Below are 9,129 nucleotides of genomic sequence, written 5' to 3' on the forward strand. Positions count from 1 at the left end.
ACATCGTAGAATAATTATGTAATTACTCTACGATGTAATTACATAATTACATTACTTGCATATATATAATTACTATACTTGATTCTCACAATTAGCACGTTTTTGTATTTGATCCAAACCCCACATATATAAATCATAAACAATTTACACATGTGTAAAATTTATGTAATAAAAAATTTACATACGTATAGAAAAACATAAATATGTGTGAAAAATTATATTTTCATAAATGTAATCACAAATATAGATATAAAAAGTGATAAAAATGCACTAAAATAATATTAACATACAAATTGTTTTATAAAAAAAGTTAGTTATTACGAGTTTCTTAAAGATCTTAAATAATTTTAGAGTTCATAAGTACGCGTGCGCACACACACATATATTGGGTGAGAATTCAAAGAGAACCTTCTGAAATTGAGAACTAGGGGTGTGTTTTTTAACCGTACCCGAATAACGAACCCGAATCTAAGTGACCCGAGACCCGAATAACCCGAACCGATTAAACTCCTAACCCGAATCCGAGATAAAATATTCGGGTCAGTATTTGGGTTGAAATACCCAAATTCGGGTTGACCCGAATAACCCGAAGTATAATACATCGATCGATGCATGTATCCCTAACTTTTATAGGGTAGTTTAGCGTTGAAGTAACACATTGACCTTATGTATTCTTGTTCGATTGTTCTCAAGACTCCGATAATATTGGATTTATCATATCCCAATGCATTAATGACCATAAAGTATGTTAAGAATGTATATTCAGTTCAAAAACTTAAATAGTATAGTATTTAAACAAATATGTATCGAGCATGTTTTCCTTCAATCTACACAAGTATTGATTTACATACTACAACACTCCTTCATCCCGGTCTAATGCATGCTTGTATGATAAATTTCATGTTTTGCTAAATAATATATGTTATTGTTGAATATGTTTGTATATTATGGTTTTATAACGGCTTGGAATATTCTTTTTTAATTTATGATATTGTCAAAGGTGGACATATTTTTTTAATTTGTTAAATCCGAACCCGACCCGAATTAACCCGACCCGTTCAACCCAAAAACCGAACTTATTTGGGTCGGTTCTTGGGTCAATTTGTTTTGATCTCAAACCCGAACAAACCGACCCAAACAACCCGAAACCTGAATAAATAACCTGAAGAACACCCCTATTGAGAACTTTGATGGCTATTTTGGACCACAAAAAAACTTATTCAAAAAAAAAAACACTATTAAACAAACAAAAAAAAAACAAAAATTTAAGTAAAAAAAAAACCAAAACACTTACTTAGCAGCATCTCGGTTTCATAATAAAAATATCGGTTTTGCTAAATTATACATATATGTATGTTATCATTTAATCTTCAGTCACATAATATACACATATATACATTATCATGTATCTTAATTGTACATATGTGTATAAAAATAACATATATATATATATATGTATATATGTATATACGTGTTTATAAGTATTATACATATATGTATAATTTAGCAAAACCGATATTTTTTTATGAAACTGGGATGCTAGATAAACGTTTTTATTTTATTTTTATTTTTTGACAAATGGGGTGTAGTGGATGAAGCCCACTTCTAATCATTACTTTATTATTATTATTGTTATAATAATTATTATTATTATTATTATATTTTTATTAAAAATAAAAGAAATCAACCTAACCCATCAGTGGTCATCTTCTTCCCCCACATGCATCTCTTCTCCCATCAGGCGCTTTGTAGGAAACGCCTTCCCACCCCAAAACATCCCGGACGCTTCTTTAGACTACCTTACTAGAGAAGAAAGTTTTAGTAGCAAGTAAGCACGGCATCTTTGGACTACCTTACTCAAGAAGAAAGTTTTAGGATATCCTAAGTTGTAGAAATTCATTAATTCGAAAGTTTTAGAAATTGTAATGAAATTATATATTGTTTTAAAATTTTCGGTGTATGTTATAAATGATAAGTAAGTCGGATTTTAAAATTATTGATGCAATGAATTTAAGATGATCGCACATTTACCATCGCATAACATGTTTTTCTTAGGCTCAATCTTATTAACCGGAGCTCCAAGAAAGAATATAATTCATCTACCAACGAATAATGTGCTCCTTGCCAACATAATGTGGTGCTTCGTTCGATTATGTTTATACTTCATAACTTCAAGAGATTAACATCACCCTACCTAGTCAGCTAGTCCAATCACTCTATGATGTTGAGCCAATCTAGTTTCTCACTAATGTGCAAAAAAACTAAAGATTGATTTACACTTCCTACGAGACATGGTGTTTGTGCAGTCTTTTAGTTTGCTACGTGCCTACTTCTCTTCATTTTGATTATTTAATTCTCTTGCCTCCGCAGCTGTTATGTTTCTGAAAAAAGTTAAGCAGGTCGTGCATAATAACTTATCGACATCGAATTACTATAACTTTGTCTTCATTAAGATCGGTTACCATTCAAAAGGGGGTGATGTCACAACTTTTTTGCTCGCTTACCAACCTCTCTATTATAATTGAATCATTTTGTTCAGTATTAATAGTAAAAATAAATTTCATACTTAAAAAAAGTTGCTAATATCTATTGAGCAAATGATTTTTATGTTACCTACTTCTCTTAACTATTATTATCATCTTTATTGTTTTGGTTTGTGTAATATCAAGTTTCTTAAAATCTTAAATTTGTTAATCTAATATTTATTGAGTCTTTCCATGCTTATCTTATAACTATGCGGTGACTTTTATTCACTCATCAATGTAAAAGCATAAATTCTTGTATATTTCATAGTCTTGGTAACTTAACCAAAGCAAAACATTTAATTTGCCACCTAACAAAAGCCATTCCAAGTTTTAGTTTTGAAATTGAAATATACTTAACTGAAAATAAAAACTTTTTAACCTTCCTAAATACCTTGTACATTTGTACGTATACAAATAGAATACTCTTAACATAAAACTTCATTATTATTCAAAAAAGTGAATAAAAAAGTAAGAGTATTTAATCTCTCAACTGTCATGTCTTAACATCTTTATTATTATTCAAGTGCCCTAGGCTTCCATCTAGTGGGAGACTTCCAAAACTCGCACATCTTCCCAGACAACATTGCCACAGACTCGACTGGTGTTTTTGTTATATAAAAATAACCTTTTTATTATATAAACATAACACATAGTCCAAAATCACATCTTGCTATATATCTCACTGTCTCCACTTTGAACAAATATCTCTTCTGTCTGTCTCCCTTCAATGGACTTCCATCATCACCACCATTCTTCTTCTTCTCCTTCTAGACAGTCTCCATCACTTGCTCTACCTCTTTTCTCCTCTGAAACCACATCTTCCTCAACCAAAAGTATATATACACATCTCTCTCTCTCTCTCTCTATATATATATATATAAAATATTATATTGCATTTATAAATGTTTGATGGTTTTGCTTTGAAGTTTGTTAAAAGACTTACTTTTTATTTGTTTTGTATGTATTGTTGAAGAAGATATGATGGAGGGAGTGATGAGTGGTTACTTCAGCATAGGACAATGGCAGGAGCTTGAACTCCAAGCATTAATATTCAGACACATGCTCACTGGCTCCCCCATCCCTCCACAGCTTCTACACCTTCTACTCAACACAAATAACAACCTTAACCACCCTTGTTTCCCATCTTCCAATTTCCCACCTTGTAAGTCACTCATATATACTCATACTTGTTTGGTAGCCTTGTGCTGAGTCATTAAGAAGCCTGACCTATAATATGTGTAGCCTTTGTATAAGTTGATCATCGTGTTTCTAAAAATTATTCATTAATTAACAGGCTTCATAGCATTTGACTGATTCAAATGTAGCATTTTAATAAAATAACTAATACTCTAACAGGCTACCAAACAACCCCTTACTTTTATTATCTATTTTAAATCATAATATCTTATATTATATATATGTTTTGTGTATAAATGTGTATGTACTAGTGTACCAAACAAGTGGAGGGTATTGGGGAAGAGGAGGAATGGATCCGGAGCCCGGGAGGTGTAAGAGAACAGACGGTAAAAAATGGCGGTGTTCGCGCGATGTGGTAACCGGTCACAAGTATTGTGAGCGGCACATCCATCGCGGACGCAACCGTTCAAGAAAGCCTGTGGAAATTCCCACACCCTCATCAGCCACAGTCTCGAGTAACACCGTCTCTTCTTTAAGGGGTGGTGTTAAGCCGAATACGGCTGTGGCTGGTGCGAGTGGTGTTTCTGCTTTTATTGATCAACTCCATTTGAATCAAAGGTAAGGCTACCCTATACCCTAGACTGATGAGTCCTTTATTTATTTTTTGGTTCTAAAATTATTTTTGTTCTAAAATATACATAAATAGTTGTACTATACTTCAAGTGTAGGAAACATAATGTTCTTGGTATAATAAAAGGGGAACCCTAAGTTACAGTGAAAGTTATCCTTTCTTTGTCATCCTTCTGGCAAAGAATATATTTTTACGTACTAGTTTACGATATTACCCTTCATCAATTTGGCATTTTACTTGTTTACTTGTGGTGTGAGATGCCATTGCCTTTTAATATTAGATTTTGTTGGCTTTTTGGAACACACATTTTGCATTTTGAAATTTCTTGAATGGATTTATAAAAAATTTGGTTTCAGGCTATGAAGTTTATGTCTTTGTCTTTTAGTTGAGGATCTATGAAAAATTTACCTATATGATTTTTCTAGAAAATCAGTGTCAGTATGCGTGTTTGAATTAATAAATATCACATGCTAACAGGTATCAAATAATATGTTACATTAATAACATAACAAGCATGTTATAAAAGTAGGTCCGCCCAATGCTATACCGGTAGGGGGCAGCCAATTCATGTATTAACCGAATACCTTAATTTTGTAGCTTACCTATAGTTTAATAGTGCATGTTTGATAGAATCGTAAAAGCTCTAGTACTCACATTAATAGTTATATATGATGTATAAAAGATAATCACATGAATTTTCTACAAAATTTCTACAATTTTAGTTCCAGGGAAAAGCCCTTAAAAACCAACATGGCTATGAATGTTTTTTTGTTATTATTTATCAAGTACGATAATTGATAAATATTAATACATAAAATTATATTAATAAAAACAAAAATATTAAAAGGTTGTAAATTAGAATAAAGTTAAAAAGGACATATATTTTGTGGAAATTGATATAAAAAACATGTCTTAGATTGGTGGAACCCACTGGCAGGTAAAGACAAAGATATAGGGTCCCATGTTTGAATTGTTTGGGTCAATCTGGTGCTAAACTCACCCCAGCCACTCATCTCTTCACTGTACCCTCATCCTGCAACCAACTACTAATTTCCCATCTGTTTACTTCACATCTACTCAATGTCATCCTACACACACACTATATATATATGTATATATGTTAAGTATAAAATAAAACCTATAATTCTTGATTATATGTTTTTAATTAATGTTTAAATTTTGTGGTTCATAATTAAAGTGAATAAAAAATGTAAATATAAATATAGCTTTTCCTCTCTCCTGAAAACATATATAAAAATTAGTAAAAAAATATTAAAAAATAACATAACATTTTTTTTATGTTTCGATGTTTTGTATTAAATGTTACAATATATATTACATGTAACAAAAAAAAAACGATGTTACATAGGGTTTTCACAACTCAGGTGGGTTTTCATTTTAACATTACCCTATATATATATATGCATACACACATATGGAAAGTACATTTGTATAACATCATTTCTTTTTAACATAAGAGCGATCTTAACTTATTGTGGATTTTACAAATTATATGGTGGGGTTAGTGAGTGAAAATTATAGGATGAACAGAGAAAATATAGTGCTTTTTTATAGTTTTGGGAGAATTTTGTTTGTCTAAGAGAAAACTGTAATGATAAATGTGTTATTTAATTGAATATGAGAGAGAATTATAGTGTTTTCAGTGTAATTATAGAGATGGTGATAGGAGACTGGCTGGGAATGCTCATGGGCAACAAATATATGTAAAAACTATCAAGCTAATTTATTCATATGCTTTTATATTGAAGTGTCCCTATACAAATACATGTATACTTGGGTTACATGACTTACACATATGTAGCTAATATATGTAAAGTTCATATAAATGTATTTTTAGTTCAGGAAAGATTATTAAAGAACATTATACCTTACATTGCAGGATCCCAGAATCTTCCAGTATTGACAAGGGTACATATGGATCCTCACTAGGTGAAATATCTGAAAACGACACGAAACCATCAACCGGTCGAATTCTGCGACCATTCTTTAATGATTGGCCAAGAACAGTTGAAGAACAAGAAGTGCTAGCCACCAGCCTCTCCATTTCAGTGCCAGGAGGCACACCTTCTGATTTCTCTTTGAAACTGTCAACTGGCAACAATGATGTTGGTCATCGTGATGAAGTCAACGTTGACCGTGAACGCGGTCCTTTAAATTGGGGTATGATGTGGGGCACCCACCATGCGGGTTCAATGGGCGGGCCCCTTGCTGAAGCATTGAGGTCATCTTCGGTGTCAAATTTGTCGTCACCGACGAGTGTTTTAAATCAGTTGCAGCGTGGATCGTCTACTACGGCTTCTGAGACTAGTTATGTTAGCACTTGATTGTTGTACTCGCTTTGGTTTGTCATGGACGAGGGTTTTGGTTTTTTTTTTTTTAATTTGTTTGTTTTAATCTGATTGTATTTGGTGTTTGTTTGTGAGATTGTGGTACACATGAATGATCATGGTTCTAACAAACCTTACAACATTGTTTGATAAGCTAGGTAGGTGTCTGTATTTATTTATGTGTGTTTTGTTTGTGTATGTGCATGTTCATACATTAATGCATGCTCATGTGTTTGTGAAATAATTTAATTAGTTGCTTCATTGTTTTATACAATCTCACACTAAGTTAAGAGTATATGTTTGCAGGGACTTTAACGGTATACATAGTCTTATACTATAAGACTATGTATAATGAAGGGACTTTAACTATAAGAAAACACTATCAAATATGGTTTTCACCAAAATACAATTATCTTTTAATCTTTTTTTTTTCTAATGTAAAACAAGCATATTGATTCGTTGTAAAAAGTTGCCCCTTTCCCTCTCCCACATAAACGGTGTTTGGCACCGGCTTGTGATGATGTAACTATGGGCTAATGCCTACTATACAATCAATTCGTGGTCTGAGAGAATTGAAAAGTGTTGCTGTTGTATGGAACTAGATTGTCTAAGACAAGTATAAGTATATAAAATGATATCCGTCAAAGCTAGCTAGTGTTTGCAGACGAAAGTTGTACTTTCATTTGGAGTTAAGAGGGGAAAAATTTTGTAATTTGAACTAAATATACAAGTCTAGCTTGTATATTACCAATTAGATAGATATATATATATATATGCATATTATTCATGTATATAATTTATATATTTGTTGTTCTCTTTTGTAGGATATTTTTTTATCTTTTTAGTTTATTAATTACTAGCTTTAGAAACCCGTGTATTACACGGTATAAGTTAATGTATAAATTACAATGAATAATTTAATACAAATACAATATTAATTTTAAAAAATGTATTACCAATATAGTCGCTTTATATCATCCAATGTTCTACCATCAGTATACAATAATGAAGCAATATCACTGGAAGCAACATTTAAAACAATGAAACCTTTAGATCTGAAAGATATAGTTAAAGCCTTTCACAAAAATGTTTTTCACTCTATACCATAAACCATAAACCAAAAAAGACACCAGATTTTCTTTTTTGAACAGCTTTTATGATGTCCTTATAAATGCATTGTTGTTCAACTGGCACAATAGTGTTATACTAAATATAAAAAATAAAAATTTTGTCTATGATTTTTAAGACTTTTAAATATTGGATATTTGTAAAAAGTAAACAAAATTATTATAGTTTTTCTTTAATATGAAGATGTCTCAAAAATTAAATGTTAGTCTAATCTTTAAACACAAACTCTTTTATATACATTTTAATTTTAAAGAAAATATCTTTATGACAAGTCATTATATATATATATATATATATTAATATCTTTTTATATTAAGTATGTTTACAACATAATTTATAGCATTAATAATTCAATCAATGGAGATTAATCAATTAATATGGTATGTTGAATTTATAATCAATACTATATTTAGAACCAATATATTTCTTTTTCTTTTCCATCAATAGAAAAAAAGTGATTTAGACGGGAATTTAATAGTGAGGATTAACATTAGAATGCCATGTGTTCGTATTATTTTCTTTTATTAGTATAGGTAGATAAATACATTCTCAATCTACCCTTATTGCTGTATTTAATTTCCTAAATCCTTTACATGGTATCAGACCATCAGCCTAGTTCCTCTTTCATATCTATCTTTTTTCAACACCCTACTGCGGACTTCTATTGCATGGACCCGTTTTTCGCTATGTCGACTTCTTCGTCCCATCAAGACAAAACTTTTCTCATGAGCACCCTTCTCCACATGATTACAATCAAATTATCATCAACCAGCTATCTTTGACGGGGCAACCATCTTCACCTCTTCTCTTATCAAAAACTTTTGGGCCATATTGACGGTAATATGTTTAGGTTAACTGGGTTTGGGATTAAATAAAAATTAAATTATTGTGCTAACTGTGTGAATAAAGTAGTGTAATTATAACACAGTGTAATTGCATCGTAGTGTAATTACTTACATAATTATACTAGTATATATAATTACACTATTTGATTCGAACAGTTAGTACGCCTTTTTAGTTTGTAAGTTTACTTTCCCCTAGGTTAACTAAAACTTAACTGATATATTTAGTTTTGCTAAAAAGTTAACTAATTTAAGCTAACTAAAACTTAAAACTGCTTTTGTTAATATTAATAAGAGTAATAGAAAACTTAGATAATTTTGTAAATAAACATTATATAGAAAAAATAATAATAAACGTGGCCCAATTCTTCGCCCACGCCTTAAGAAATGTTGTCTTTAAAACACAAAAGTGAAAATGAAAGGTAAGTCTTGAACCCACGTTTTGTGCTTTTCACTTTTAACCAACATAATCTCACTTACTTACTATCAAATACTTGTTCTTAGGTATAAAAACTTAC

At 30.9% G+C, this 9,129-nt stretch overlaps 1 pseudogene across 1 annotated transcript; it reads left to right on the top strand.

The window, feature by feature from the left end:
- The first annotated feature begins 3,252 nt into the window (after window positions 1-3,252).
- On the top strand, window positions 3,253-6,934 carry LOC143586810 (growth-regulating factor 3-like; annotated as a pseudogene). The gene is made up of 4 exons (XR_013144759.1): window positions 3,253-3,358; window positions 3,499-3,687; window positions 3,974-4,285; window positions 6,244-6,934. The product of XR_013144759.1 is annotated as a growth-regulating factor 3-like (transcript).
- Window positions 6,935-9,129: the final 2,195 nt, after the last annotated feature.

This window comes from Bidens hawaiensis, unplaced genomic scaffold, assembly GCF_021521415.1.
Source record: "Bidens hawaiensis isolate Kalapana, Puna unplaced genomic scaffold, B.hawaiensis_p1.1 tig00034993_1, whole genome shotgun sequence".
Lineage (NCBI taxonomy): Eukaryota > Viridiplantae > Streptophyta > Magnoliopsida > Asterales > Asteraceae > Bidens > Bidens hawaiensis.